This window comes from Astatotilapia calliptera, chromosome 3, assembly GCF_964374335.1.
Source record: "Astatotilapia calliptera chromosome 3, fAstCal68.1, whole genome shotgun sequence".
Classification (NCBI taxonomy): Eukaryota; Metazoa; Chordata; class Actinopteri; order Cichliformes; family Cichlidae; genus Astatotilapia; species Astatotilapia calliptera.
In genome coordinates, this window is record NC_137424.1 from 38,889,334 (window position 1) to 38,899,975 (window position 10,642).

The following is a 10,642-nucleotide window of genomic DNA, read 5'->3' on the forward strand; positions in this document are numbered from 1 at the left end:
ATGTGTGTGTTCACTTGTCTATACTAAATGTCAATTCAATAATGAGGGCTCATCATAATGAACTGAACATTGTTTATTGATAAACAGGTTTTCCACCAATATTTAAATTGCTAAATCAGACAAATATCTTTAAAGTGCAATGTCGCGGGCTCCTTCTCCTAAACTTCCTCCGAACAAATACAGGCGTAGTCGGAAAGCATTCAGTGTGGATAATTTATTTATTTTGCCGGCCTCCCAGGTGCACAAAAAGTTATTTACAAAGAAATAGAACTGACTTAAGTCAGCACAAACAAATATCTATATACAAAACACAGTCTGCATGTTACCCTCTCTGTAACAGCTCACTGGAAAGAAAGCAAAAGCAACAGGTGGGCCCTGACCGCCTTCTCTTATACCCCATAGCCCCTCCCACTAGGCGTAATAGTCATCTCTTTATTATTATCAAACCGTCTTTCCCCCTCAGCTTATTTCCTGCTGTAGTCCTACAATACATATATGTATATACAGACATTTATGGCCACTTCCCGGCAGCCTACAGTGTTTCACAATAACACCAAACAAACCAAAAGAATAATGCAGTTCACGTGACTCTTCAAGCGCGCGCGAACCCACTATTTAAACCCCGGAACCCCATACCATCGGCTTGCATAACCCCCGTATAATTCGGCGATCATAGCGAGTCTCCGCGACAGGCTTTATGGAAGGTAAGTGGGAAAATACGTTGGCCACCTTCTGCGCTGCTCAAACTATACCTCTCACCCCTTTTTGTTTATCTGCCCGGTCGCCGAAAAGCCGCGCAGCCCCGGTAATTGTAAAAACTAATGGTGGTGGTGCGTGTATGCGCCCAGATCAGCTGGGACGGGGTGACTCCGTCACATGCAACCTAACTTTGATTTTGGGTTTTACATGCATTACTACCTGTTTTAGATACATTTACATCATAAGAAATTAATGCTTTGAAAAACAGCTCTTGCTGTGTGCGCTGCCTGTTTGAAGAATGTGCAAGAATTTCAGTCTCTAGATGTGCAAAGCTGGTAGAGACATACCCTAAAAGACTGGCAGCTGTAATTGCAGCAAAAGGTGGTTCTACAAAGTATTGACTCAGGGGGCTGAATAATTACACACACCCCACTTTGCAGTTATTTATTTGTAAAAAAATGTTTGGAATCATGTATGATTTTCATTCCACTTCTCACGTGTACACCACTTTGTATTGGTCTTTCACGTGGAATTCCAATAAAATTGATTCATGTTTGTGGCTGTAATGTGACAAAATGTGGAAACGTTCAAAGGGGCTGAATACTTTTGCAAGCCACTGTATTGTTTATTATGACTGTGGTTTTACGTGGCCTATCAACACAATTTAAAAACTGGTTATATCACCTTGTTGCTTTGTCATCTTAAAGTGGCCGTGTGATTGGCTTACCACAACTACTTTATTCTTCCTCAGTCAAAGGGCATCACTCATGCGATTGTTTTGCACGCTTAGCTTCAGGTGTTGTGCCAAAAAGTGATTGTTTGCCAGAAAGTGATTGCCGCCCGAGGGAGCCCACGCACCTGCTTAAAGCTGTAGCCCCCAGATTACTTACAGCTACTTCCATGCAACTCATACAAGATGCGGTAAACTGACGACAGCTTCAACCGTCTGTTTGTTGAAAAATAGTAACGCGACCATACCGCATTTTGTTGTTAGTAACGGTAACTGCGTTGTAACGATAGAAATAGTAATTAGTTAGATTATTTGTTACTGAAAAAAGTAACGCCATTACTTGTAACGCTGTTATTCCCATCACTGCACAGGGCTAATGCAGAGAGGCACTCACATTCACAATTATGGGTAATTTAGAATCACCAGTTAACCTAACCACGCTAAAAGCATGTCTTTGGATGGTGGGAGGAAGCCAGAGAACTCATGCAACCACCGGGAGAACATGCAAACTCCACAGAGAAAGGCCTCGGCTAGTTGATGGAGTCAAACCCCTCAAGTTCCTTCTTGCTGTGTGACAACAGTGCAAACCACTGCACCACATAGCTGTCAATCCATACTTAAAAAAGAATAGGAAAGCTGTGATTACTAGGCTTGATAAAGAATTATTTTTACATTTTTGTCCTTGTGCCATAGCGTGCACATGGCTTTTTCGCCTCTTATAACCCCAGTGATTCTCCTGTGGTTTGAAACCTCTATTTTCTTGTGATATTGCGAGTCCAGGAAACTCACCACTCTTGCTAGATATTATCACATCATCTCAACAAGAATAAATTAAATTTCATGTAGATCCTACATGATATAATTACGTTTACCACAAAAACATAAAATTATTTTGTTCAAATTACAAGTTAGACTCTTGTAAATGTAACAACCACGCAATTTCACTTTTTTGAGTGTTGTGTACCACGATAAAATCACACTTCCTGCACAGCTCTCTCTCGCTCTCTCCACCCCCATCTGCCTCTGGATCAAGGACTTCCTGACAAATAGACCACAGTCTGTCAGACTCGGCCCCCACCGGTCCAGCACCATCACACTCAGCACCGGGTCTCCACAAGGATGTGTTTTGAGTCCCCTCCTGTTTACGCTCTACACATCTGACTGCTCCCCTACCCATCTCTCAAACACCATCATAAAGTTTGCGGATGACACCACAGTGGTTGGACTCATCTCAAGGGGGGATGAGTCGGACTACAGAGATGAGGTCAACAGACTGACTGAGTGGTGTTCAGTTAACAACCTCCAACTGAACACCACGAAAACTAAAGAACTTATCTTGGACTTCAGGAAGGGCAGAGCAGACCCGGCCCCACTTTACATTTACGGGAGCTGTGTGGAGAGGGTACACTCCATGAGGTTTCTGGGCGTGCAGATATCTGATGACCTCTCCTGGACTGCAAATACTACAGCGGTGGTTAAAAAGGCCCAGCAGCGTCTCCACTTTCTGAGAGTGCTCAGGAGGAACAACCTGGAGGAGAGGCTGCTGGTGACATTTTACAGAGCCACCATAGAGAGCATCCTAACGTACAGCATAACAACATGGTATGCAGGGTGCTCAGCTGCGGACAGGAAAGTACTGCAGAGGGTCATCAACACAGCCCAGAAGATCACTGGCTGCTCTCTGCCCAGCCTGGAGGTCACTGCAAACTCTCGGTACCTCAGCAGAGCTGGCAATATCATTAAGGACCACTCTCACCCCAGCAATCAACTGTTTGAACTATTACCGTCAGGCCGACGGTACAGGTCACATAAAACCAGGACAAACAGATTCAGGGATAGCTTCTTTCCCAGAGCTATCACCGTAGTAAATAAGCACAAAAACAATTGAACATGCTTAGCTATACCATACCGTCACTGCCATTACATTATGCTGCTATTCATACTGTCATTATATTAATGCTGCTATCCTGTATATATTGTACATACTATTGTTTGAGTACTTACGATTGTTTTTTTGTACTTTTTATATTTTACATTTATATTTATTATTGAAACTTGCACCAAGGGAGTGGCACTCCAATTTCGTTGTACTCTGTACAATGACAATAAAGGCTATTCTATTCTATTCTATTCTATTCTATTCTATTCTCCCATTGTACTTCAAGAACAGTTTCCCATCTCAAATCTCTGTTTTCTGCATTATTTGCTTGCTTTATACCCACCAGTCTACCGTTGTGTACAGTGCTGTCTGCCGCTGTTTTTTTCGTTTTTTGTTTTTTCAAAAATTACCTGCGACAAGAAAGCCTCACTTCTGCTGTTCAATACCGATGAAATTTAAACTTTTTAAAATTATACCAAATTGCAAAATGCTTAGCTGTGTCTCTAATAAAACCTCTGTAAGATTGCTCTGCTTCACTTCAGCAGTATCAGATAATGTTCATATGTTGATTCATGGTTTTCTTCAGTTTTTGATCTACTGCAGAATATTCTTAAGGGGTTATCTGCTATAAAAAGCCAGGCCTTCATGTTTTTCAGTGTTTTATTCTCAGTCACTTTGAGACAAAGGTACCTGCTGTGATGCTGCCACCTCTGATGAAGTCTCACAACTGTCAGTACTGATAAATGATCAGAATTATAATATTTCTGAAATTTCCCCGATTCAAATTGAATCGAATCGAATTGGGACTTTGTGAATTGGAATTGAATTGATTATAGAAATCAATGATGATACCCAGCCCTGTGGACATTTATTTTCAGGTACATTCAAGTGCTGATACTTACATCATTTAATTTCTGAATATATAACTTTTTACTTGAAGTGCTTGAATAGTTTCTCCCACACTAAAAACACTAATGATAAAATTATTTTAAGATTACCTAATAAGACTTATTCAGGACAGATAATCACTTATTTTACTTTTCTAACAGTCCTTCACAAAGAGGGAACAGTCTGTCTATTCTCCTCATCTCTCAGCTGGTGCTGGCTCTTCCTCCTCATCTTCCTCACACACTGCTGAGTTTGTCCTGGTGCATCATTGATTGATTGATTGAAGCCTTTACTGAATCCTATGGAGATGAAGGCCATTGGTTGATTATGGGTTTGCGCAGTCTCCTGATCTCCAGTGCATAATTTGGATAAAACAATGAAGTGGATAGCCTCAGTGAAATAATTAATAATGGTTAGCACTGTGGTATTAACTAAGTAGGGTAGCAGCCCAGTGACAAAATCCATCCATCCCAAAGTCAATGGAATAATCACCAACACTTCTTCCCTGTAGGAGACTAAAATGCTGTGAGCATCAGCATCAGGATGAGATTCTTTATCAAAAACATTTTTACTTGTTAATGAAATCAGCATAAGTCAAACTACAATTTCTATTTATCATTTATTTATTTTGAACCAGTTTTAAAGCTCTGCCCCGAAGTAGGTTGACAATATGTGCTATCTTGGCATGATCTGACAAATATGTATCAGAGAGCTGTTTAAAAACTAAACAAGCACTGGGTTAAAACACACCGGCTTCATTCAGCTCACTCTGGAACACTTCAGGGACAGAAAGAAGTTGTTCCTGTTGCTCAGCTTCAGTGGGTGGTAGAGGACACAGGGCGAGATTATCCCGTGGCTCCAAAGGTGAAATTATTGTGGGTGAGGGTTTAGTTTGTGATCGCAAAGCTTGCAGCATCCTTCCTATTTCAGCCACTTGTTGTGGTGTTAGGTTGCAATTACTGGTTCAGGTTCAAGAGATTTACTTGCTGCTTTAAGCTCAATATGTGAACTATTACTTAAAATAGATTAGTAAGAGCTTTAAAACTATGTTATCAATGTTCTTTAGCTTAATGATTGTTTACAGGAACAATCCCTGCTAGTTCCTATAAACACCAATCTTGTGTATGGTTTTATATTGTATAAATAAAGTGACAAAAGCTGACTAAATAACTATATAAACCACAGCCGGTGCAAGTCACTTGCTGCTGATTCATCCCTGCATATGACCTTTTAACAAAGGCTGCTTAGTATTAACAGGACAAAAGGGCTTTCAGCTTGTTTGTTCAGGCCTTTATGTAATTAAAGCTTTTATTTACATTGTTTGGTAGTTACTTTTCTTAGGTAAGCACAACTGATGAAATTTAAAGGAATTTTTAGTGTGGAGCCACCTAAAGTCTTGTGACGCCCAGCCCCGCAGGTACTGTAGGTTTTTCATTCTGATGCATCTGATGTTGAAACCACATTTTAAAGAAAGTGTAAAGTAAAATTGGTTTTAAAAATCTGTGTATGTGCACTTATTTACTGGAAGTTTGTAGTGGCAAGGTGCAGACCAGGTTACCGTGTAAAAGCAGAAACCTAAACAGCCAGGATTTTCCACGAAATAGTCCAAAATGTGGCTAATTAGACAGAAACCTCCACTAGGTGTCAGTGACGCCTTCCACTACAGCCAACAATAACAAGGAAGAGTATTGGCCTTGGGAATCGCCTTAAGGAAAAACAATGAGCTGTTGTATGCAACCCCTTTTATACCTTTAAAAAGGTGAAGAAAAGTCTTTGAAAACTCTGATTTCTTTGTAGAGCCAATTTATTGATTAAGAAGACTAAGAAGAAGAATGTGTCTTCTAGAGTTCATTTTAAAATCCTCATGTTTGTTTTTAAATGCCTTCACAGTCTTGACCCGCCTTACGTCTCTGAGCTTCTTCATCCCCACACACCCTGTTGGTCTCTCAGGTCAGCTGACCAGCTGCTCCTGGAGGTACCGAGATCCAGGAGGAAACTCACAGGGGACAGGGCCTTCTCTATCGTGGCTCCTAAATTATGGAATAATCTCACCTTGCACGTTAGAGAGGCCCCTTCACTGTCCACTTTTAAATCACGTCTTTCACCCACTTTTATTCTTTGGCTTTTAATCTCAGTGAGACTTGGTTTCTCTTTTAATTGAAGTAGTTATTTAATTAATTATTTTAGTTTTCTTTTATTTGTTTTTTATTCATATCACATGTAATTTTATTTTACATTTCCAACGTACAGCACTTTGTGTCAGCTGTGGTTGTTTTAAAGTGCTTTATATATAAAGGTGATGATGATGACGAAGAAGCATTTACAGTCATGGTAAATATCAAGTACACTCTCTTCATATTCTAAAGCTTTATTTATCCTGATCATTAGCAGGTCTTAAAATTAGCTTTAAAAAGGCATGTAAAGAGGCATTATTTATTTAAGAAAGGCTAAGCAAAAATGCAGAAGCATTGTGTGAAAAACTAAGTCCAGTCTTACGGAATTAAAAGAGTAAGTGGCAGCCATAACCATCACGTTATCAAATGCACTTGATTAACTGATAATAAGTAAGTGTGACTACCTCTATTAAGAGAGCAATTTGTGGGTTTTACTGGTTTGGAGTATTCAGGTGTGTGTTAATGCAATACCAAAGAAAGAAAAACATCAGCTGTGTAGAGAAGCAAGTCTCGCTGCTCATGAATGAATAATGAATAATCCCAAAGACAGAGAATGCTCAGAGAAACTGCCACAAGCCAGGAGCTACACGCTAGACTCTAGGCTTCAGTTAATTCAGTGTTGCCAGTAATAGTTGATTTAAAATCCAGTAATCCAGGTAAAGTTTGTTTATTTGTGAATCAAAATCAAAAGCACTGTACAATAAGCATGTGGTTACCAAATGTTTTATTTTCCTTCACTGCCACCATCTGAATTGCAAAAGAACATTACACAATATTTGTGGCAAACTGACAACAATGGGCTTTTTGTCCTGAACCGCAGCTGAACCGATAACAATAAAAGAGGAGCTTCTGGAACTTGAAGTTTTCAGGGTGGGGCCACCGTCTTGCTCTTAAAAGCAGACAGTTAGGGTGAAAATTAACAACAGGCCAAAAACCCCCCAAAAAACCAATTATAACCCAGCCTGTATTTTGCTTGGGGACTGGCCTAATTAGTTTCCTAGTGGGGAAGCGGGCTTAGGTGCACTAATACTGTTTCTCACTGAATTGCATCAACAAATGAAGCTTTACGGTTAGTTAATTGATGTGACTACAGGGCTGGAAGGAAATCTTCAGACTTGTGGTTTTCTTTCAGTAAAAAGAGACTTTTATGACTGTGCTCATCATTTCTAGTAGGTAAATTGTATTCTCACAGACTTCACATTTATGTTTATCTGCAGATTAATTTTCGTGCATATCTTGCTGACCTTCTATAGTCTGACTAAAAGACCTATACTCGCAGTTGAGTAGAATAGATTAATCATTTTAATAGTAAAAGGAATTGCTTTGCTAAATGCCAACTGTTAATTAGGGGTTTAGTAAAAATATGAAAACAATGTTGTGGATGTCATTCAGTCTGATAATTGCTGTCTGCTATGAGGGTGTGACACAGTTTTAATCTATTAGTCATATCCATGTGACACCTACGTGAGCACAAACACCTACATGCACACAGACAGACAGACAGACACACACACACACACACACACACACACACACACACACACACACACACACACACACACACACACACACACACACACACACACACACACACACACTCTATTTACAAGTAGGTAAGTAGAGTCTCACATCTACATAAATTATTGTCAGATGAGATTAAATGTAACAGCCAGTGGCACATTAAACCTTAAAATGGTGAGCAGTGTTTTGCTTTTATTCTGGGGATGAATGACCTTTGTGTGACAAAACTATGCATGAATTGGTTCAGGGTAAATTTCTCTCATTTAGTAAGTAGTGGCATGTATATAAACCCTGACATATAAAAATGTAGTTCTAATGTTAATTTCAGCTTTTATGGTGCACTCAGTGAACCATAATTTCCACGGAAATTTTGCTGCCTAATCTTTGATACTGATACTGATCTTTAACACTGTTAGTTTCACTTGGCAGGCACACAGCTTGAAACAATGAGGACATGGATGAAAAATATGTCTTCACCAAATAAAAGACACCACTGTTTGTTTTTCATTGGTGTCTCTTAAAAATGTGTGTCAGGTTCTTCAAGTTACATTCATGAATTATTTTTACTTCTTCCTGTCACAAAAGAACAATAGTGTTTACACACTCAACTAACGTCATTGATGCTAGATGTTACCCGAATCTAACGTGACAATGAATATTTCCCATCAGTAGTTACTTCCTGAGTCAAGATCGAGCTCCAGATCATATGATGTGCTGTGTGTATAATTAGTATAAAAGAACAATGAGGCATCAAAATGTCCTCATGTGATTTTTTTCAGCTTATGTCTTCTCTGATAGATTTATTCGCAGACAAATTCACTGGCCTATGAATTGAACTGCTTTTTGAAAAAAAACAGTGCTGTTTAAATCGCCGCTACAACGAGTCTTCAACCTCAGTCTGCGACTGGGGAGAGTGCCCGCCCTATGGAAGACATCCTGCATCGTCCCGGTCCCCAAAAAGAACTGGCCCAATGAGCTGAATGACTTCCGACCGGTGGCACTGACGTCACATCTTATGAAGACTCTAGAGCGGCTCTTCCTCAACCTCCTCTGACCACAGGTACAACATGCCCAGGACCCACTACAGTTTGCATACAAGGCTGGTGTCGGAGTGGAGGATGCCATCCTGTACCTCCTACACAGAGCCCACTCACACCTGGATGGGGGAAAAGGCACGGTCAGGATCCTGTTTCTTGACTTTTCCAGTGCCTTTAATACCATCCGGCCCTGTATGCTTCAGGAAAAACTGAACAGGATGGAGGTGGACCCCTGCCTGGTGGCTTGGATCTCCGACTACCTCACCGACAGACCACAGTACGTCAGGCTGAAGGACATCACGTCTGACACAGTGGTCAGCAGCACAGGAGCACCACAGGGAACTGTGCTGTCCCCTCTTCTCTTCACCCTGTACACCTCTGACTTCGGCTACAACTCTGAATTATGCCACATTCAGAAGTTTGCAGACGACACAGCCATCATGGGGTGTATCTGGGATGATCAGGAAGAGGAGTACAGAAGTCTGGTGAGGAACTTTGTCGCATGGAGTCACACAAACCACCTGCAACTCAACACCTCAAAGACTAAGGAACTGGTTGTGGACTTCGGGAGGTCCAGAGCAGGTCCACTGCCGGTTCAGATAGAGGGGGAGGAGGTGGAGGTGGTCAACAAGTACAAGTACCTCGGGCTGTGGGTGGACAATAAACTGGACTGGTCATGCAACACAGAGCACCTGTATAAAAAAGCCCAAAGCCGACTGTACTTCCTCAGGAGGCTGAGGTCTTTTAACATCTGCAGGAAGCTCCTGAGGATGTTTTACCAGTCGGTGGTTGCTGGAGTACTTTTCTATGCTGTGGTGTGCTGGGGGAGCAGCACAGCAAAGAAGGACTCATCCAGGCTGGAGAAACTGATCAGGAGGGCTAGCTCTGTGGTCGGCATGAAGCTGGACACTCTGGTGACAGTGGCAGAGAAAAGGACATTAAAGAAACTGATGGACATTATGGACAATGCCAGGCATCCTCTGCACACGGCCATTAACAACCAGAAGAGTCTGTTCAGTGACAGGTTGCTTCTCCCAAAGACAAGAACTAACAGACTTAAAAACTCCTTTGTCCCACACGCCATCAGACTGTTTAACTCCTCTCTGGAGGGGAGAGGGAGGGGAAACAGGAGGACAAAGGAGGGGGGAACAACTAAGCTGTAGTGCCTCTTCACCTCACTGTGCAATACCTTTTGTGCAATACTTTTGTAAATAGTCAACAGTGCAATAGACCTCAATACTTGAAATGTGCAATTCACTTGTATTTTTATTTTTTATTCCTATTTATTCTATTTATCCCCTTCGTATATTCTATTTATATTGTCTCTGTATTTATATATGTGTGTGTGTGTGTGTGTGTGTGTGTGTGTGTGTGTGTGTGTGTGTGTATATATATAATATTCTGTAACTCTGTAACTTCTGTCGGTGCTGTGCTTTTTTTGGAAATCGAATTTCCCAGAGGAACCCACCCGAGGGATTAATAAAGATCTATCTATCTATCTATCTATCTATCTATCTATCTATCTATCTATCTATCTATCTATCTATCTATCTATCTATCTATCTATCTATCTATCTATCTATCTATCTATCTATCTATCTATCTATCTATCTATCTATCTAAATCAAAAAAGCAGTGCTGTTTAAATCCAGTGAATTAAAAGCCCCAATGCAAATGTCATAACAAATTAAACCACTCTTCATTTTCTTCATTT